Source organism: Haliaeetus leucocephalus, unplaced genomic scaffold, assembly GCF_000737465.1.
Source record: "Haliaeetus leucocephalus isolate CR32 unplaced genomic scaffold, Haliaeetus_leucocephalus-4.0 Scaffold151, whole genome shotgun sequence".
Taxonomy (NCBI): Eukaryota; Metazoa; Chordata; class Aves; order Accipitriformes; family Accipitridae; genus Haliaeetus; species Haliaeetus leucocephalus.
The window spans coordinates 1,785,133-1,807,958 of record NW_010972587.1 but is presented as its reverse complement, the minus strand read 5'-3'; positions in this window follow the sequence as shown (position 1 = coordinate 1,807,958).

Genomic DNA, 22,826 nt, shown 5'->3' with positions numbered 1-22,826 from the left:
ACTGGACATGGTAGCACTCAGAGGAAAACACACCTCTCCTCCTAGGATGTGCTATGGATTTCTGTAAAGGAAAAAACACCACCTGCTTTGCAGGCTGCCCAGTCACCTACAGCCAGCATCGAAGGAAACTGCATCCCACGCAGCCCATCCCATGGCTTCCCATACAGGTTTTAAGGTGCCATTTGATGTTTCTGACTGTTGAGGCTTGGGCTGTCAGATGTGCAGCTCTTATCAAAGCCTTGCGGTGTGCTGGGTAGGGCTTTCAAAAGGATGACACATAGAAAACGTTTCAAATATTTAAAGGCTGACTTGCAGTGGTTTCGATGGGGTTTCCATTTCCTAATAATGTTTATTAGGGTTTTGATGTAAATGACTTGGGGGGATTTACTCTGCCACCTTCCAGCAAGATTTACTCTCTGCAAAAGGGCAGGCCAAAAGATTTCCATCAAAAGCATTCTTTTTTGAAGATACACTGGAACTTTATTTAAATTAAATCTTTCAGAAAATACATCTATTCTTTGAACATTGTTGCTTTTCATTGAAGCAGCGATGCTAGAAATCCCCCAAATTTTCAGCAGTTTTTGGTGAGGCAAAATGGTTACCAGCTGCTAAAAAACCAAATAGCTTTTAAACATTTTGAATGTATGGAGTTTTTCGTGAAAAGGCAATGATTCCTATGGAAAATTCTAATTAAAATGACATTCGTTGTATTGCCAAACCCTTCTGCAGAAACTCTCTTTTTCTGATACAGCGCGATCTCTACATTCCCGCTCCGGGAGAGTGTGTTAGGAAAGTGCAGCCAGCGCTTCACAGAGGTGCAGCCTTTACACGAGATTATTCAAGGTAAAGTCCTGGCACAGACCTGACAGTTTGTGGTTTTGACGTGAGTAGCAGTTTCACAAAATGACACCTGTGACTGCAACAGCCCACCTCAGGTCCTTGAAGGTGTTCCTGCAGTGGGCTAAATGCAGTTATCATCAGCGTTATCCAACCCCTCTAGTCAGCTCCAAGAAAAGGGCTTCAGCCCTGGTACATCCAATAGTCAGGTGTCTCTACTGGTCTCTTCTCTACTTCAATCAATCACTGAATAAAATTAGGAATAACCAATTAATGTGTATAAACCTGCTACAGAAATGAACTTTTGCAAATATGTATTGCACCATTTTCTTTTACATCTTTGTTATAGGTTATTGTAATTTGCATGCATTTTTGCTCAAAAATTAATTTGATATTAATGTCACATGTTGCTCATATTTAATAACAATGCGCTCATTGCCAGACAGCTGTGTCCGGCTCAGCAGACTTCCAAATTGCTGCCATAAATTAACTGGATGGTAGAATTTATTTTGCAGCTTACAAGGTGAAGATATTTCTCTAGGCATTTGTTGGCATGAGTCGTGGTTCTCATGGAAAAGCACAGTGTATGGAAAATAATTAAGAAACCAGGATTCAATTAATACTGAATTTTTAAAAATGCCACTTTTAATATTAATACAAACAATATCATTAATGTCTGGTTGGATCAAAAGGAGACCTGCCTCTAGAAATACTCCCAGCACTGGGACTGCTAGGGAGTTAATAGTCTATAATACAACCTATTCATGTTCTTAGATTAGTCTGTCAAAGACAATTAATCAACACACAAAAAGCTTTTTCTTCTCAAAATAGAAATGTATACACAGTTAATGTGATGGTTGTATTATTGAAATTTTACAGGAGTTTTCTTCATGTATTTTGCTGAAGTTACAGGTGGAGGACTGGGAGATAAGGCCTGGCCAGGCAAATTTGCAAAGTGTGGAAGGTTACTGGAAGGAAAAAGCCAGAAATTCATTTATGTTCGCATGAATTTATTTAAAAACACATACATCCATTCAGTAAAAATGCTGATATTTACAGAGGCTGTATTTATTTATGCACTTCTTCTCCCTTGGAATATGTTTTACAAATGCATTTGCAATAAACATGCAGGGCTGTATTCTGCCATCATTCAAACACATGTAATCTCATTGACTTTAATGGCACTGTATCAGCATCGCTGAGGGCAAAGTTGTGCACCATTTAGGGATCTCATTTTTGAAGATAATCGAAAACGTCTCTGAATAGAAAGAAAGGGATTTTTCCATTAGGAACTTTCTTTAATACAAAAGTATTACTTCATAGTGCGTAGCTGGCTTTGTTATTGCTTCCTTTCTTATGCAAAGCAAATTTATAGGCACTTTTCATAAAGAGGAACCAGAATGCAGTCAGTTTTATAAGAAGAAATAATTGAGAGAATTATTTCTTTCGGTACTGACTCAGAGATGGTATTTCCCCACTGGTAGTTTACTAACATGAATTTGATGGACAGACTTTTATTTCACCCTCTCTTAAAAGATCAGGCAAACATTCATGAATCAGTTATTTGATTGCATTTACTCCTGATCCCTCTTGATTCATTTAACTGGAGAAGACCCAAAAGTCAGGGGCCAGGCTGCGGGAGGGTACAGCAGGGCTGCGCTTTCCTGGCACGTCCTTCCCTGGCCCCGAATTTCCAGTCCCACCCGCCTCAGGGTCCCTGGCACGGTGGCAGTGCCCGGCGTGTGGCCGGGAGCTGGAGGCAAGCGCTGGTCCATGTCCCACGGGCAGCTCCATCCTCCATCACCAGCATCACCGCCTCCACCTTGCCTTGCCATCGAGCCATGCTCCTCTAGGGTGGAGACCTCAAAAGCCTGAACTTTTCTTTTTGATTTTGCAGTGAAAATGAATGTTGAAATGTCAGAAATGCGCTTGGACTGAAAATCATGGCTCCTGGCTCTCTGTGGCAGAGAAGTTGGACTATGAACACAGATGGGGCAAGTGCCAGTTTCTACGCTGACACACATCCAAATAAATTATGTGGCTGGAGCATGCTTTTGCTGATGATTTTACATTCAGTTATAGTCTCAGAAGTTCATGTTCTTTGTCTGAGAGTATTGGGGAGTGAAGAGAGGACTATAATAGAGGGTTTGATCCTGCCAAACTTTTAAGTGAGCCTTCTCCATTTCAAAGGTGCTGCATTCCCACTGGCTTAACATTTTTTTGGTGCTGGTTCTTTGGAAACAGACAGTCTTACTGCCTTTGAATACCTGTCACTGCCATGCAAAGCCATTCAGCATGCAGTTAAACCTCCCCCCTCGCCTTTTTTTATCCAGCAGGGAAGCACAATGGGAGAGACTTGGAGACAATACAAAATTGTAGTCGAGGCATTTGTTTCTTATTACATTCGCCCTTCCCAGAAACGCAAGTGGCAGCTTGCCATGAATTAGGTCTGCTCAATAATTCAGCCCCCTCGTAATCAGGAGACAGCAGTCGGAGCTGTGATGGATAATGGCCTCATGTCAGATGTCAGTGTTAGGTCTCCCCAGTCTATCACCAGCCGTCATGATCATCGATCATGATATTCTACTTACCTGCCTACTGCTGTAAGGGGCTTGCATTAAACTGACGGTTAATTTCCTGGACATAGATCCTGCATCAACCGAGTTCTGCAGAGATATGTCATTTTGCTGGTCTTATGCAAGAGCTGACCAAAGGCAACATAGGAGTGTCGGGCTAAACTTTGTCACCCCCACTGCAGAAAACGCAACTCCCTTGCAAATGCAAACAGAGAAATTCAGCTAAAGCTTAACAAAGCTCTGTAGTCTTGATAGTGGACAAAGCTGCTGAATTTCCTGAAAATGTCACTGTATGTGTAAGGGTCAGACTTGTTCTCCAGTGCTCTTCAAGGTCCATATTGCCACAGTCACAGCATTTCCTAGCTCAGGATTCCCATTCTGGGAAAAGACATCATGAAACTACAAGTAACCGGCTTAAGTGTTATACAGGTCTTTGGTATCTTAAACCTCCTGCTTTTGTTGTGTGTGCTTTTTCATTGTATTTCTTTTGAAAGAGACAGTACGGGAAGCATAACCTACAAAGCTAACCAGGGAAGATGCACAGACAAGCGCTACCCCAAACACTTTTAAAATGAACACCGTGGTGGTGGGATGGCTTCCACTGCTAAGGGCCACAGGCTCTGGTGACTGGATGCACAATACCCAGCTCTGGTCAGCGGTGCGTTCTTCCTGGCCTCAGGAAGATCCCCCTGAGTTTGCTTGCTAACAACTTGTGTGCTACAATGGCTACTTTCTGCCTCCTAAGTCTGGTATACCTCTTCCTTGAATGCCCTGAAGAGATTACCTTGGATTGTCTGCCCCAAACCAGCCATTGGGTAACTACTTGACAAAAGTCAGCTTTGGACATTCCCAAAAATGAAGGATAACAGTGTTGAGCCACTCTTTTTGTCACGCAGACCTGTTCCAAAAACTTATAGCTGATGCTCCCTGTGGAAATTTCTCTGTTTTTTTGCTTGAATTTTAATCTTTTATAGGCTTAAAGCTTTCTGGAACTGGAGTTGAACAGACGTCCCAAAAAGATTCATCCATTTGGCTATCCATTGGGCTAGCTAGAAATGAGAACTCTAGCTTGCAAAACTTTTTGAGATTTCAACAGTTATTTTAGTTACACTGATGATCAAAAGGCTGTTGAAATTTGTCAGAAAAATAAATGAAGGAAAAGAGAGAAAGCGTTTGGTAAGGCAGTGATTCATTCACTCTCCTGGCAAGGGGAACCAAGCTCAGGCGATGCTCGGTCTCGTGCATTAAGATTATCTGTCTGTCTCTTTCTCATTTTAATCAGAAATATCATTCTGAACCCCAAAACCTTTCTAACAAAAGTTTCAACTACAGATATAGATTTCCTTGAAAAGTTTTGGTTTCAATGAAACAGCATTTTCTGGTGAAAAACATTTAATTGAAAAGTTCCCATTCAACTCCTGTTTTGACATCCTCTTCAAGCACTACAGGTTCGTAGGCAGTGAATCAGAAAGAAACAATGCAGCAAGCATTTTATTTTGCCTTTCATTTTATTCAAGTTACAAAAAACAGTTACATATGACAGTAATTATATATTTTATATATTTGGCATCATTCTGAATGACAAGCCATAGCTTGGTTATTTAGAATTTTTTTTTAAACTTGCTTCATCTGGACTGTTGCTGAGCAAAATCTACTTTGCGGTCCTTTCTCTGAATTTTAAAGCAATGAAAACAAAACCAAGCAAAAAAATATTTTTGCTCAGCTACTTCACACATTTTCCCCTCTATCATCTGCTTGCCCCTGGTAGTGGTGCAGTCTGAACTAGCGCAGTGTTTTTTAAAACAAGTCTCCGTTTTGGAAGTAGAAGAGGGGATGGAGTCCAAGCAGTTCCAGGAAGCATAGACTTGTTTTGAGTCTGCTATGGCAAAAGCTAATACCCTGTGAAGTAATAAAAGGGTATTTTAAAGAAGCTCATCTCGGCTGGACTGTAAGCTGATTTATGAAGGCAGACGCCAAGTGACTGCGTAGCTGTTGGGGCCATGGCAAAGCAAATTTTCAACATTTATTGTTGGCTTTGTGTTTTGTTTTGTGGTTGTTTCTTTTTTTTAAACTAGTCTAAGCAGAAGTACTGTGCTAATAAGGGGTTTAAACGGATTTGAGATGGAGTTCAGAATTCCTGTATATTCAAAGGCGTGCCAAGCCAGAAAACCTGCCAGTACTCTGAGAGCCAGTATAAAGTTCATCAAACAGTGAATTTGCTCAGAACAGGAGAAGAAAAATCCATTGTTAGGCAGCAGTTGCACCTGCTGCGGTGACATCTTTTCCTTATAATGTTCTTGCACTGGCTGGGCCCATGACTTATACACACAAAGAGGGGTCACGGTTTCTAAACATTTGCATGGGGTGATGCAGGTTTCTGTGATTCAGGCAGTGAAAAACGGCTGCGCTACATTTCCGAATGGTGGCTGAGCTCCCCTTTGCCGAGATGAAAACAGCTCTGCAAGGAGCAGGGCAACACAGCAACCAGCCTTAATTTCAGCAATGCCACCTTGTTTATCTACCCTGCGCGGAGGTTGTTTACTACTTTTTGTGCTACTTTAACACACAACAACCCCAGGCTTGGACAGTTGCTGTCCTATTGGTGCTTCACATGCATTGGAAAAAAATGTGATGCTCGTGCCATAGAGCTTGCAGTCCCTGGACGTGTTGGTTACTGCCACATCTGCGCCCTTCTCCAGCCAGGCCAGATGTGGCAGCCAGCTGCAGGCAAGAAGCTGTAAAGCTGTGTTAGAACACATCAGGGCTATGTTTTCTGTGGGCCACTGTCATGTCGATGGGGCATCCAGCCCTGCACTGGCAGGCAGAGATGCTCTGGCTGGGTTTGTACCCACCCATGTAACATAACCCTGGGTGAAAAGCAGGCTGGGCACACGTGCTATCCTTCCTTTACAAATTGCTCCCAGTTTCAAAGTGCTCCCGAAACAGTAAGAGAATGGCAAATCTAAGGTGTATTTTGAGAACGGGGAGCCCTTGGAGGCAAGCTGTGTGCACCCTGCCTTTGCTCTGCATGCATGGAGTGGAAGGAGAGGTCTGCAAGGAGATGCTGCCTGCTAACGGGCAAAGAGCTCCCCAGGCAACACCTTACCCATGGCTCACCATCACTTTTCCCCTTACATTTACGGGGAATGAGGTGAGGTGAGCTGGCTTGCTGGAGGAGGACACTTCTGCAGCCGTGAAGCAGCCCCCGTGAGCTGGAGAGGCCACCCCGGCCACCCTCGTACGCCCTTACCGAAAAGACCCCAGCGCGGAGGTGATAACTTCAGCTCTCTCTGCCCCACGTAGTTGCTTGTAGACCCCAAAGAGGGATGTCTCATCTCCCCTCTGCTTCCATCAGCCTCCCCCCTGGCTCACACAGGGCTGATGCTCCCCGCGGTGGGGCCGGGGGTGCCTGGGGGGGCTGTGCAGGGTGGGCGCATGGCTAGATGTCCCAGTGTTACACCTTCTACCAGCTGCTGCTTTGGAAGGTAAAACTGGCAAATTATGGCTTTGCCAGGAGTATTTCATAAAGAGGGTAGTCGCTCCTGCCTCAGCAAAACTCGTCCTGCCATTCCCACTGGTCTTTCCAAAAAATATCTGAAAGAAAAGGCTATCAGCTACATAAACTGCTGGACTGCTTGCGAAATAAAAAAAGCTCTACTTTCTCCTCAGCACAAGCATAAGCTTTTCCTGCAGCCTTTCCCTGCCCTGTAAACCATCAGACAGCTCCTGCCTTTTTTCATCAGGTCTGCAGCCTGCTTTTTAGATCTGCAAGATTAGCATTGCTGGCATAAACATCCAAAAGTGAATCAGGCAGGTGCTCAGTTTATGACAATCTCAGCTGCAAAATTTCTGGCCCTGCGGCAGTGGAACGACCTCAGTCCTCACTATGTTCTGATTGTGGCATTAAACATACTCTTTTTTTGCAACAAGGTCTTTTCTAGAGGAATGACTCCATAATAAATAATAAATATATCAATTAAAATATTGCGTGCACGCCTGAAAACCATAGCACAGAGCACTGAGAGGAAATATTCTGGGTTGGAAAATCTTTTGCTGCACAAGTCAGCTATCCAGATAATGGATCCTTATAAGCATGTAGGACAAATAGCTATATGAACCATCTGGGACTCTCTCAGCAGTGGGGAAAAGACTTAGACTTGCAAGATCAGCACGCAAGAGTGACTGCTGATCAGTCACTGCTGCTTTGCAGAGAAAACAAAGGCTTTAGCATTTAAGCTATTAATAGTTTTCACCCAGTCTGAGTGTTGCAAAATGTATTTATTGCCCCAGACCATAAATTCAAAATTTGTTATATGTATTTCCAGATTGTGATTTCATAATACGTTTAAGCTGAGCCATAGTCACTTGTTCCCATGTCTTTCATGTGCCAGCATTAGAGTCTGTGAAGTCCCTGGCTGAGCCACATCTGGCTGAGAACTAACCAGGTATATAACCCAGCAAAAGTCCTTTTCAGATAATGTCCCACGGCTGCAGGGACACTGCTGCTGGCACAAGAGGGCACAAGCAGCTGGAATCAGGTCTTTTGGAGTCAGCCTCCTCTCAGGCCAATTTATGCTGATTGTGAGAGCTTAATCTAACTGTGCTGGATGCTTTCTTCACCTTAGTATTGCAGCTGAATGAAAGAATAGTTAAAAGCAGCGACAATTTTAATCAATTACCAAATGTGCTATTTCAGTGTAAATCTAATTTGTGATTTCTTCTGACTGAAAAAATTCCTGACTGTTACTTCCCCCCCGCAAAAGATGGCAAAGAACAATAAAATAGTTAATGATCTTATAATTAGGCAGGCGAGATTTTTTTGTACATTGTCCCCAAAAGGTGGCAATTTTCAATTACGTACTGATACGTTCAACAATGCTAACTAAATGCCCAGCTATCTAAAGTCACAGCTCCTCGCAGAACCTCTTGAGTCCCATGCTAATTTGGCTCAATCTGAGAAGCAGGCCAAAGGCATTACTGTTTGGAAACACTTAACATAACTTGCCTCTGGAAAACCAGGACTGAGATTCAGCTCCAGATGAAGGAACCTGCACGTGGGCGTCAGTACGTAGGAGCCTGCCCGAGCGCTGGGTGCCCGGTCTGTCTTTCCAGCTAGGGGAGATGGACAATTCGGTTCCCTGCAGGAAGGACCTGCCATCCGAGACACCCGACGGGGTCGAGAGCTGTGACAGAGGACCTTCGGGGTCTGTGCCCCCTGCCATGTGGGGACTGGGGCTTTATACAGCAGAACTAGAAACCTGTGCTCATGTAGTTGAATCCTTCCACTAGCCCATGGCCAGCCTCCTTCAGCGGGCTGCCCACCAGGAGCAGGTTCAGCTGCCCGCACACAAGTACCTAGCACCGTTCAAGGGGCTTTCGAGGACCCAGGACACCTGCACGGGGTTGGAAGATGTGACACAGGACTTCTAGGAAACCTCCTTACTCCTGGAGCAGCAGTGTGAGGGTAGCTGAGATTTCAGATGGTGCTGGATGCCCAGGTTGAGGGGACTCCCAACAAGTTGTCACGAGAAAAACGTCATGCTGGACTGGGTTTCGGCATTGTGGCTCATGTTCAGAGACCTCTTGCACTGCATTTGTGGTGTAAGGTGCTTCTCGGTGCTAGCCAGGGCATCACAATTAATTTGTTAGGAAATGGCAATCAGTAGGTGATGTTAATCGCACAGTAATGATCAGTGCAAAAATTAGCTGCTGCTTTGCCAGGGTTGAAAATACGAGGCCTTGCTAGGCTCTGATTCTGCTGTCCTGCACTCCTGCGTAATACTCGGACTTGAGTGAGTCCATTAGATTGAATAATGAGGTCCAATTAGAGAAGTCACAGAATTCACCTCCTAGCAGCCTTTTGGCCGGGAAGGCCGGTCTGTGAGCCAAACCACCCTCTTCCTGCAAAGGTCAGCGCGTATCCCCAGTGACCCGTAATTTTATCTTGACTGATGGTTCTTCCAAAAATATTTCAACAGCTGAAAAAGCTGAACATCTGGCCACAAAAACTTTCCTGAGAGTGTTGCCTTCTGGAAGCAATAAAGATGGACCAAAAGTAACGTGAGTGCTCTGCTCTCTTTAACAAATTGCTCTTTCCAAACAATTGAGCCTGTTACTTGCTGTCTTCATTTTGGAATGAGGTGGTTCCCACTAAGGCCTATTTGTGTGAGGCACTGAAACACTCAGAAAATCTTACTGATTTCAAATTTACAAATATGAAGGAACAGAACTAATGCAGTGATGAAAACGCTGAGCAGCGCATGCCATGCGGTATTATCCACTGCGCTTTGAACTGCTGCTCTCTCCAAGGCAGGCCAGTGCGACACACAAATTCAGGTCACTTTTGGCAGAAGATGTAGTTAGCAGTACATAGTGTTGAAAAAAAGGAGAGGTGGTAGTTAGCAGAAATACACCTTTACCAGGGAAGGCTAATAACTAGCCCACAAATTAATCAAAGCAGGTGTAAGTCAACCATGAACCAATAAACTGAGATGAAAGCACTAAGGAGAGAAATGGGCTGAGCGGAATCGATCAGCCTGTGGGATTCAGATGTGCTTACAAGCCTAGGAAATCTCTAACAAAGCAAAGCCCAAAGCTACCGAAATAATAGTTAGCGCAGTCTTTTGATGCTTTCTGCCCTTTGCAAAGTGCCTTAAAGGCAAATCATGAGACATTCACTTCACTTTAATATAAAAGAGGAATGTTGATCGTATTTCTGCTAGTTTTTTGATCACTTTTTTCAGGCCCTCTTTTCATGGAGATGAAGCAGAGGGAGAGGGAAGGCGTCATAGTGGAGCACAAAGCACAAGCGGGGAGAGGAACCAGGAGGTCCGTTGCAGTGATACTCAAAGTAGGAGTGTGCTACCCCAGCATCACCAGCCCGCTTGGCAGTAAGGCCACAAGTAATGCACACGGGAGCACTTACGCAGCCTCATCTGGCAGCAGAGGAACTTGAAAATCAGTAGTCACCCCAACCACAGCTCTAAAGGAGCAGAAGTACCCGTTTTGAAAGCAGCCCCAATTATCACGTGTACCTTTAAAGCCCCAGTCACAAAGGCCATTTGAGTATATCATTATTTACATGGCATGGGAGTTTCCAGCCATGGCCAGGGGACTGGGCTGCCGCCGTGTCAGCCACAGCGTGAGTTATGCCTTGCCTTCCTTCGTGCTCAGTTGCTTGGGGTGGTAATTGATGGCAATGAATTGTATTCACCTTTAATTACAGGTTTATTTTTTGGGTAGCAGAATTAACAATAATTCCAATACTGCAATTAAATCCTGAATCATTCATTCCTGCTGTTGTTTCTCATTCAACATACGAATATACCTTTTCTCCGGACTTATGGACTGTGACATTCAGGGCTTTTCTTCCCTGTGAACCTTATTTTTTACACCTTTCTTTTTTTTTGGCTATACTAGCCCCGGTCTGTACTAGACACACATGCACAGTTTGCTCAACAGGATCCAGACAGATTGTTTTATGCTGGGGGAAAAAAGATAGGCTCAATATATCAGATACACAAAATGTCCTTCATACCAAATGTTGTAGGAATTGGAGCTCAGCAGCAGAAAAGATTATGAGCAGACACTGCTTCAGTGTTACTGAAGTAATGGGATCCCCAGTAGTTGAAAGAGGACATCACTAGGACTGAAAAAGAAGACTAAAAGATAAGGACAAAATCTGTTAGGACAAGGAGTTAAACTGTTGTGGAAGATGGAGAGGAAATCATAACCGGTCTGAAGATTTACTGTAGGAATTGATTGCCTTATGCTGATTACACATACGCTTATGAATTTAGCTGAGCATATTTGTGTTATAAACACACTTTTCCCAACTGCTCCAGTTTGATGGCTGCAGCCTGACCTCTACTTTACATTTGTTCTTGTAGTGGTGAAGTTGATCACTAAAGTAACACATTATGCAGGGTGCTATGAATCCAGATTTCTGAATCCTCTTGTGATAAAGGGACGCTGTAGTGTCAGATTTGCTGAACTGAAACAAATAGGGAGAGAGGTGTCACCCCAGGTACTCTTTGATGGAAAATAGCGCTGGAGCGCTGCTGGGGAACACAAAGACCTGACTGCGGTGCTCTGCTTTAGTCCACCCTGGCACGCACTCAGTCCTGATCTGTCCAGCTGAATCCTCATTAAAAGCCCTGATGTGGTTTTCATATTTTTCTGTTTTGAAAGTCCTGTTGTTCTGTTGGTGTTGGGTGGAAGATGCAAGCCTGACAAGCCAAGGGAAGAACAGGCATGGGGAAACACTGTGGGGAGAGCCTGAAGTCCTTCCTCCAGGGTCTGCTCCCTCGCAGCCTGGCAGGGGAGAGGCTGCCCGATGTCTAATCCTGCCACCAGCTCCAGTAAGCTCATCCGTGGAGCTGAGATGCTGCCTGGGAAAAGCTGAGCTGTGCCGAGCTGGGGATGACATTGTTTCTCTGGTGGAACACGAAAGGAATGAAGAGGGCTTTATGTCTAGTCTTACCTTGGACTGATTCAGTTCATTTCCAAAACTGGCTGAATGCTTCTTGCTACTACTCACTATTTGTGCGGTGTGAGGAGCTGCGTAGTCACTCTGTGCTTTCCCTCTTGTGACCGGGTAACAAACGTTTATGAGAAGAGAATAACAAATGGTGAAGCATTTCATTTCAGGCATGAATTCTTAGATGAATGATCATTCATGCTAAAATTAGCAATGCTCGCAAGGACAAAACAAATGTGCAGGAATTGTCCAAATATTTTCCAATAAGAAATATCATGAATTGGAATAAGCCAAATTTTGCATTTTTATTTGTTAAATCTTTATATTAAAAACATTTTTTTTTCGGCCACACAACCTTATTACCCTAAAATGATTTATGTACTAAGTGATCAATACTTTTTCTTTCTTACAAAAATGGTTTATGGTTTGTATAGCAACAGCAGTACTATTCCAGGTATTAAAATTTGGGGCTCAGACCACATGTGCTTTTGATTTGGAATTCATAAATAGCATTTATTGCATCTAGGATAGCAGAATTGCATTGTTGTGGAAACATTAGAGCTTTATATCAGGCAGAGGACAGTCTGGTAGTTCTGGAGGCAATCCTTCCCTCCAGGCTGGCTCTGTTATGCACGCTCCCATTATTTTCAGTGGAGTGGCAGCTAAAGGAGACCATGCAGCGTGTCCCAAGGCCACATGAGGGTCATCACTTCACAGCACTAAAGCAGTTAAGTATTCATTTATAGCCCACTTAAACTGTAAGTATTCCCAGATCAGACATATAACATTTTTAGCAGGATACTGTATTCCTCTCCATAGATTATGCTCTTTGCTTTTAAATACCTTAGGCTGCATTTTCAGACAGTGTCAAATTGTCCTGTAAAACTGTAAGGATGTGAGTACCCTTATATACACCTCTTTGCACACCCACAGGAACACACACACACACACACACACACACTTTTTTCTTGTGTAAATAGGATGATTTTGCAAATAGGATCCTAATCAACCTCTGGTGGGTCTGCTCTCTCCTCGCTGCAAAGGAACACAGGGTGGATGTTGCTGCTGCCTCAGGCGCCTCAGCCGACTGCCTGAAGTTATGTACCAAGAGTTTAGGATTCAAAGCACACAAAACTAACTTACACAGGCAGTGCAGTGAGTCTAAAGCCCTGCAGAATGAGCGCTGAGGAACACCTTTGCAGGCTGCTGCCCAGAGGAGATAGGAGAGCAAGCTGTGGATTTTATTAATCGGGAATTTTCCTCCTCAATGTTTGACACCCATGGAAACCATGCCAGGTTCATCCAGAGGGTCTATGACTGCTGGGGGAAAGTGCCTTGGCACCCACTGCCATTTAAAGATAAAAACGCTGTCCTGGATTTGGAAATGTGTATGTGTGCAGATCATCCTGCCGGAGCACCGAAGACCCGCAGCATCTGCAACCCAATTCCTCTTGGCAACCGGCCTGTCAGATTTTTGTAGCTTGAGAAGACCATCTATTCAGATGCGATATTTTAGGAGTCAGTCTTTCCTAAGGACAGCGCTGACATTAACCTCTTGCCTGCAGACAACTCACCCAATCTTGTAGCTGAATTTAGCCCCGATGCCCAGTGGCCTGCTCACTCTGACGTACTTGTCTCTATATTAACAGTAGGAACCTGCCTGCATTAAAATATACCTGCTTCTGTGTGACAGCCCATTTAATTAAAGTGATCCACAAAATACACCTTACTAAGAAAGATCTGGTCAAAGTGTATATGAGAAAGGCAGCTCTCTTTGCTTTAGCTGAACTTTTCTACCTCTTTGCCATGATCTGATACAGCTAGCCCATCCTTATTGCACACCTGCATGCTTATCTCTTTAAATCCCAAATTTCACAGATGAAATCCAGCACAAGTTCTTTGGCCTCAGGTTCCAGGCACGGGGTGTGAAGACTTTTTTGCAAACTCTTGGGTAATGTCACCAAAACCCTTCACTTGTGCGGTCGTGCCTGCAGCTACGGAGCTCTCATCTCCCTTGGGCGAAGGATGGTAGAGCTCCCAGGTCATGCAGGTTGGAAGGGATGTCCTGCTGCCCCGTAGGTTCAGCTCTGCGCTAAGCTCCTCTGCAAGGGACACTTGGCTGCTCTGGGCCCAGTGGTAATGGGACAGTAAAGTCTGTGGCCAAATGGGAGAAAAGGATGGCAAAAGTAAAAGCAGTAATGCAAAAACTGTGGTTACTTTTGCTAAAAGTATATTTTGTCTGACACTGGTGGTGCCTTTTCTCTGGATTAGACAGTGCTTAAAGGATGGGATTGCAGCCTAGATAAAACTGAAACATCCCAACTTGAATTTCGAGCCTACAGAAAGGATATTAACTCTTTGAGTGCCTGCTCCACCATGATGCCTCATTTTGGGAAAAACGTCAAGGACATATTCTTGTGGCCAGCCCTCTTCTGGTCTTCTTGGATGGTCCCTCTAAATCATCATTTAACTTAATGTCTTCACCTGTCCGTTTTATATTTGTTTAACTGGATTATAGTGAAGAGCAGAGACAGGCGGAAGACAAGCTGTAAAAGACTGAACAAGACACCTCTTCTTCTGGTGGCCAGTTTCCTCAGATAACCCTGCTGAATCATTTGCTCAGGATTTTTTCAAAGCAGCACAGCGTACTCAAAATAAATTAGACCTCATAAGCCCTTTTGCCCTTCATATCTCTGCAAAGCTTTCACATGTTACTTGTTTTGGTTTTTCTGCTTTCAGTGTAATTTATAATCACAAGGAATATACAAAACAGTTCACAGGGGTTGGCAGGTTAATGGGCATTAAGATCTGCTCTTTACTGTGCTACTGTGTGTTAAGAACCTCAGACAAAGAGGCAGAGCGCACAAAATCTCCTGTTTCATCTAAGGTAGAGTAGTGAACTTAAACTCAGAAAAATCCATCAGATTATGGTAGGGTGAACACTCACAGTGATATTGCTAAAGTAGGGATAGCTGCAACCTTTTGTGACAGCTTTACTTGCAAATCGTCTCTCTGCCTGGAAAAGCTGTTTGGGAGATAAATGTCCTACAGTTCGAGAATTTGTTCATTTATTTTTGAAGTTCGGAAATATTCAAGCACTCCTCCTTGTTCCCCTGAGAAGAAATGTGAATAAAATGTTTCCTCACTGAATTCAATTTGGAGTATAAAGCAATTGCCACAGGATGTTTTGGATGGTAAAAATAATTAGATTAAGTCAAAGAAGGATGTCCACCAAGGCCACAGTGAACTCAACAAGACTGGCTGGAGCCACTGGTGATGGAGAGGTGATGGTAGACCATCCTGGGGGGAGGCTCTACCCCCCTCCTCTCCCATCACTGGCACGCTCCCTTACATAGCTCTTACTGGCCACTGCTGGAAACCGTGTTGCAGATATGGGGAGCTTTTGCTCTGTGCTGACTCAGCTGTTTCCACGGGCTTTAGTTAGGGTACGGGCAGAGCAAAAAGGAGGTACGAAGCAAAACTGGAGTGATGAGAAGAGGATGTTCCCAAGAAGAGCTCAGCGTCTGTGCACGGGCAGAACTGGTGCCTGTTACTGGCAGACGTGAGACAGGACGAAGAAGCTGTCATCCCGGGAACATGTACAGGCGAGCCTACAGCTCTTATTCCCTTGCAGATTTTCTAGGTTTTTCACAATATACCTCTTTGTAAGATTGCTAATAACTACGAAGGAATAGTGAGAATTATATGACAGTGGAAATGACACCAGCTGAGGAAACCACATCTGAATTAGTGGCCTTTTGATTAAATCTGGGGTGTACTCAGTAAATTTTGTTTGAATTGTATGGTCAAAAAAGATGTGAGAACTCAGCCTGTTTCCCACCATCAACTATGAGCGTCTTATAATTTTATATCAAAACCATGAATGTTTCTTCATCAGCACACAAAATCACTGATTGATTAGTTACTTCATAGACATGGAAAACATGTTTTGATAAAATGGCTTCATCTTTGACTTTTCTGGGGTTCGCAGTTGTCCTTAAAATATTTAATGCCTCAAAAATAATGCAAGCTTGCTGATATTTTCTCCTTTCTCTTTCATATAACAACAAGGATTGCTACATAATTTATCTTCCCTTTTCATGCCTGTTTCCTAGAGCATGCTTCCCTCATGGGTTGAAGGGCAACCATCACTTCAGACCTTTCTTAAAGTGACCTGTGTTGTGGAGTATTCTGAACTCAACTTCATGACCAACTTTGTTTTCCCTTTCCCCATTTGTTATATCAGTTAGGTCTGACCAAGATTGTCTGTTTATATTTTTATGGGGTTTTGTGCACAAAATATAATGCACCTCATGAGCCATGTGTTCCCTTCTTCTACCTTTATACTGAAGCCATATAAACAAACACACGCTTGCACGTGCACATACAAGTCCAGTGTTGAGCCAAAATAATATCATCCTTAATTACGGTTGTAAGTGAAATGAAGTTCTCAAAGCTGGCCGCTATATTTTTTTCTAGTCAATTATTAAACAGTTCAATTTTGAAGAAAAGGGATCACATTTCAAACGTTACCTTCCTGAACGGACTCAATAAATTTTTGATCAGATGTAGGTTTTTTAAGAGAACAGACTTTCAAAGATGAGCGTGAACTGCATTCGTGTTTCTTGCTGAGTCTGTTTTTCCTGCCAAGAGCAGGTGTCCAGCATTCACTTTCTATTTCACCTTCATCTGCATTTTGTGCTTATTCTCAAAATACCTCTGAGAGCCTTGCCAAATTCTTTTAAAGCCCCATCCCTTGGATGTACCCGCCGAGCCCTCCTCGCTCTCTACGTTAGCTGTTTGTAGCGGCGCTCAGCTTGAAATGCAAGTAAATAAATTCTGCGGACTGCTCCTATTTGGCGTCGGGAAAGACCCAGAGGGTAAAACGCACGCTGGAAATCTCTCAACGGCAGCAAGCCGGGGCTTGCGCGGGAGGCGAGGAGCAGCTCCAGCGAGCCAGGGCTGCCCGGGGAAGAGGGGCCAGCAGCCCCCGTGGTGGCAGGACTTCTTCTTCCAGCTGCCCGTCGGCCACCGACGGACCGCAAGGACAGCGGCAACGGTGTCGAGACGGCAGCTGGTGCTTTTCGGTGCTTTCCTCGAAATGGCTCGTCTGCGGCGTGCGGAGGTGCTGAGCCCCTTGGGCCAAGCAGCGTGAGTAGGAGGTTGTGCCATTCGTAGCTCTCCATCGATGCTTGCCGCCCGCGGGGTCACGCGTGGGCACGCTCTGAGCCCTAAAGCTCGGCATCGCAGGGAGCCCCGGCGTCTTACCTCTGGGTGTACTCTGCGCTGGAGTAACTGCGGGTAATTTGTAAAGTTCTCCTGGAACAGAAAGCCTTAAAAATTATCTGTTCAATGTAAGGTGTGCCTCAGAAAACCCTGACGTTATTTCTAATTGAAATTTTCCTTTTGAAAAACATATAGAGGGAGACATGTCATTTTATATACTTTTTTATCTTCTAATAAAATTTTCATATACACGTGCCAGTGGATAAGTTCTGTTAATGTATAATACATTTTTTCATTTTTCCATAAAACCATTATTGACAACTTCTGGTTAGTTCTCAGTGGAACATTTTATTTTACTTTATTTTATTTTGTTTTGTTTTATATATTAAATGTTTTGTGCTTGTTATAGCGAATCAACTGTTTTAAAGAAAGAATGAAAACAAGACATTCTTCTTTTATTATTTGAATTGTCATAGATTACCCAAGTTGTCTCTATGTGTTGGAAAACACTATGTTATGGAAAGTAAACTGTTTTAATACACATTAAGCAGCAGTTGATTGTCATGATTTTTAAATAATTGATGTCAGCAGTAAATTGGCCAGGTATTTTGACTTAGTTATTAAGTCATAGCAGAATGTTGGATTATGTACTAGTAGTTCTGATGTCACAAAATAATACAGAAATAGCAAAAAATAACATACAAAGCCTTCCATTTGGCTGGAATGTCAGAAGCCACAACAGCATACAAACAGTTTAAAACTAAACTTCTTTATTTTCTTTAAATAAAGTCTTTTTCATTTAAAACCCAATGGCGTTCATGGGAAATATTTTCAAGACTGCTACGATTTTGTGAATAAAACACTAACCAATGCTTTTCTCAAAATGCCTTTTTCCCAGCGGGCAGCGACGCTGGCAGTCAGCCTGGTTTCCCATGCAGGTGCCCGGGAGGGCTCAGCCGAAGGTCCCGGCTAGTGGGAGCTGCCGGTGGAGCGGCCCCGTTACCCACCACGTTCCATCAGAGCCCGCACCTGCCCTGCAAAGCACCAAAGTGCTCCCTGAGGCAGGACCTTGATTTTCTGAAGATGGTTACAGGCAACGGGTGGAAAGTCCAGAAGATATCAGAATATCATAAATTTGGGGAGATGAGTGGAGGGTGAAGAGAGATTTGTGGGTTTCAGACACAATAAAAGTAAGACATAATATAGTGATATTAAAAGCTGACATGGGACAATCATTCCCCTCTGCCAGAGACAGACAAAGCTGAGTCATTTATCGGTGCATGCATTAAAGTCAAGGAATTTATTTCAGATGGGCACATTTCCACCTGCGCTGAGTGCCTGGTACTGAGACCATACCAATGCCCACCACTGCGCCTAGTGATCCATCGTGGGCTGGTACTGGCTGGGCAGATGCACACTGTGACAGTGCAGCTGGTGAACCATGGACCCTACCTAAAATACGTCCTTCAATGTACACCTTCAGAAAATGTGCAAGGAGTACAGCAGCCAAAACCCGACAGGTCAGGGTTATATGAGCCACGTTCCATAGTTGTACTGAGCTCACTCTGATGGCTTACTAGGTGTATTACTAACCTTTGAAAGCCCTAAAATTTGCCAGACTTTAGACTGCTGTCATGGCAAACACCGAGAGTGTGCCATGGGGAAGAAAAGCTTTGGCTCCAGCCCCACTGATGAACTCAAAGCCCTCCTTCCAAAATGCGCCCTTGAGACGGCAAGCACAAGCTGGAGATGGCCCCAGGCTATTATTAGGATAAGGATCAGCTCAGCCTGAGTTCTGGGAAAAAGAAGTGGGCTGAAAGCCTCCTCCGCCTGTCTTTGGCCTTGCATGAACCACAGCTCAGCAAAACCCAAACCCCAGGAACATGATCGACGGGGTGCACGGGTGACTGATACCTACAGATGCACATTCCTTCTTGGTACGAGCGGCTTTTAAAGTGTTTTTGCTAGCTGTGTGAACACAGGCACTGAGCACACTGGGATATTAAACTGCTGACGAACACAATACCAGCACAGGATTTATTCCACATTTCTGTCTCCAACACACCCACACTGTACATTTATAATACTCCTTTCCACAGAGATTTATCTCTGTCAGTAGCTAAAAGCTCTTCACAAGTTCTACCAACTTTCATTTTCATCAGCAATCCAGTTCACTGAAAAGAAGTGTTTCAGCCATGTTGTTCCTTATCTTTTATTTCTTGAAATTACAGGACCGTAGAGCTAATATCCTGGACTTCTTACATTTCTAACTTGGTAAACACTGGGAAAGCGAAGGCTGCAGATCTCATTTCTATCACAGAACTGTTTCTCATTCAGAAGAACTGTGGAATAACAGCCTGCCAATGCCATTTTTCTTGTAAAGGCACATGTCTCCAGCCAGCTCCACCTTTAGCCTTAGGCCATCACTTGTTCACTCTGCAGCAAGCCACCCTATAAAAGTAGCTCTGGAGAAGATGTGGCATGTGGTCCTCACCTCGAAGGTAGAAGAGCTGTGCAATGGTTGTCCATCATAAGTGGAAAGTCCATTCTTGGGGCTGTGCGGGATGCTGTTCGGTCGGCATTCCTCCTGGACACCCTCCCAGCCGGCTCTGCTGGAGGTGCCGACCCAGCGACGAGGAGCAGGGCAGCAGGGCCAGCAGCTCTCCTGGTGCCTGCCTCCAAACATCACCGGGAGAAGGAGGCAGCACAGACAACTACGGGAACAGGACCCTGAGAAATAAATCCATTTTGAAAGCACTGATAGCCACCAGCAGTCGGGAAAGGAGCAGATTTTTAGCAGGCAGAAGGGTCCACTGAAGGCAGCCAACACTTCCAGCCCCATTGGGCACTTGTAGCCAGGCTGTATTTTTCTTTTATATTGCAGTCAGCAGTGAAGGAAAACACAAACACTTCTATTCCTCTGCACGTGATGTGTGCAATTCCTTTCTCAGTGCAATGGGAAGAGTAATGCAGCACCTGTGGCCGTTCATGGCTGGGGGGGACTAATTAACCCCAGTGATTAACTGGTCTGCTTTGACATCCAGGCTGCTCTTCTTTGCCACAGCCAATCAGCATAACATGTAAAATCTGTAAGGTCCGCTTAGAAATGCCCCTTTTTACTGTACCCAAAAGGGGAAGGATGCTTTCTGACACATCACCAAGCAGAAGAGTTTTCAGAGACTTTCCTCTGCAGCACTGGAAGTGCCAGACCTCTCCATTTCCCTCTCCACTGCATTAACTGGCCATTTCTTCTCAATTAGGGAGAAGAAATCAGTTGGCATAGTCTGTTCCCTGTGCAACGGACTGAGGAATATCACATTATTTATTCTGGATTAACTGAATGAGGCTGGAAAGATTCATTTCTTCTCAGTCTGCTTTGACAATGTAATTTGTTACATGGCGTTTAATTCTACAAGCTAGAATTAAGCTAGGAAAATGCAGAGTATCAGAAACCGTCTGCAAGCGAGTTCAGTGCCCGTGAAGGACTCGGTGCCCTGGAGCCCCGCGGGCCCTGTGCTGGCCCTGTGCCTGACACCAGTGAGCTGCTGGACCAGTAAGCCTGGGACAAAGTGATGCGAGCCGTACCCCCTTGTTCTGTGAATGGATGAGCGTTATTCCCATATGATACTTTTTATGGGTCTTTCTGTGATTATTGCCACCAATAGCGTGTTAGCAGAGATTTCAGTGGTGCAGAGACCTATTTACCAGGTATGCACTGAACTAAATGCCAGTCTAAACCTCCATCAGTCCAAAGCAATTCATCGATGGGTGAAGCGGTAGACAAAGGCTCAGGAGACCTGGCTAATGTTTCGAGCCTTGCCCTCAGGCAGGCTCATTTTCATACCTGTCAGCTTGTCTCTATCTTCTGCATGGACCATTAACACGCTGGGGACAGGACCATCCCTGGGAAGGGTCTGTACAGCACCTGGCACACCCTCCTCCTCCTGCCAAGCTCAGCTGTGCACATCTGTGTGCTTCCACCATGCATCACCATGAAAACACTCCATTATATATTGCAGGTGCAGTAGAGGAGAAAGCTTGGTCAATTTTTTTTCTCTGACTTTACTTACCCAATCTATTTTAAGGTGTAACACTGGTGCAGGACAGTCATGCTCATTAACATAACCTTACTTTGATAATTTCCCAATTCCTTCATGCTTTTCTCAAAAATATTGAGCAAAAATATTGTATCTCTGGTTCTTTCTCTATACCTGGATTTCCTACTGGCTGTTACAGTTGAAGCTAATCCATGTTAAGTGCTTTGGGCCAAATTTTGCATGGATTTACATGGCAAAAATCAAGTGACTTTCAAACGGTGCAGGATTCACTTCACTGCCTCTTTTAGAATTTACTCTATTTAGGTAATATTACTGGGTGTACTACAAGAGATTGACTGCAGTTACTAAGATCAGACACAGCTCAGGCAAGCACTGAACTTTGTATACTGCTTTTCTGTTTCCTTATTTTTTCCCCATCTTAAAGTATCTTCTTACTGAAAAGAAAAAGCTGCATGGGACCCTGGTAGGTCACCTGGCCATCCCTGCAGGCCCAAGTCAACTCACCTCTGTGTAAACCATTGCTGACACATGCTCATCCGACTTTGCACTTCTTCTTATACAATTGCTTCCCACTTTTCCAGACCATTTCTCCCATTTGTCATGCTCACATTGAAGTCCAAGGCTTGCCTTCAAAGTGCTCGCACCTCCTCCTGGCTCTGCACCAGCTACCCATTAGTACACCTTCTCCACTGTAGAAAATACTGATGTGCCCTGGACCTTGGACAGACCTCTGGACCCTCATTTGATACACTTTTCTGGCTTGACACTAAACCTCTGATAATTATTTCTTGAGAGTGGGTTTTCAATAATTCGGGCAGCAACCTTCCAGTTGCTCTAAGAATGTGTTACTATAGCCTGCTTTTAAAAATGTCAGGGGAAATACAGGGTGAGAACCCCTACTACGCTCATGTTATCCAACATCTTATGCTTTTCTCCTTTCCATCAGGCTTTTGGCACTGTCTGGGAAGAAAATAAGGTCACTCTGGCATGTTTTGTTCTTGGGAAATCCATATTGGTCATGCATTCTTGGTGTTCGTAGATAGTTCTTTTTCTCTGCTCCAGAAATTGAATTTAGGCTGGTACATCTATAGCTTACTCAGCTTTCCTTTCCCCTTTTTAAGTGTATAGAATAAGTTTGCTGCTTTCTCGTTTCAGCAATCTGTTCTGTCCACCGCAGCTTTTCAATGATAAATATTAATTCCTCTGAAACTGCCTTGCACATTACTGTGTCGGGTTTGGCAGAAAGTGGCGTGAGAAATTCCTGCCTCCCACCCCCACTGCACCTCATGCCTCCCTATTGCTCTCCATCCTGCCTCTTTGTCACTTTTTCTTGCTCTGAAACCACCACTTATCCCCGATCTCCATCTGTGTAAGTACAATTGTTGTTCAGCTGATTTAGCTAAGCCCACTATTTTCTTTTTAGACCCAAGTGCTTCCTCTTTTCTCTGGTGTTGGCTTTATTTGTCCTCAGATCACAATTAGTGAAGACTGCTGGATGTTTTAATTGCTTGCTTCATTCTTGGTGGTCTCTGCTGCAAACTTTAGGTACCTGTTGGGTGATGAACCAAAAACTCCTCCTAACCGCCTCCTAGCCACCACACAGCTTGCAGGCTGTTTTGTCTTAGCTTTTATTTCTCTTGCAAGCTGAAT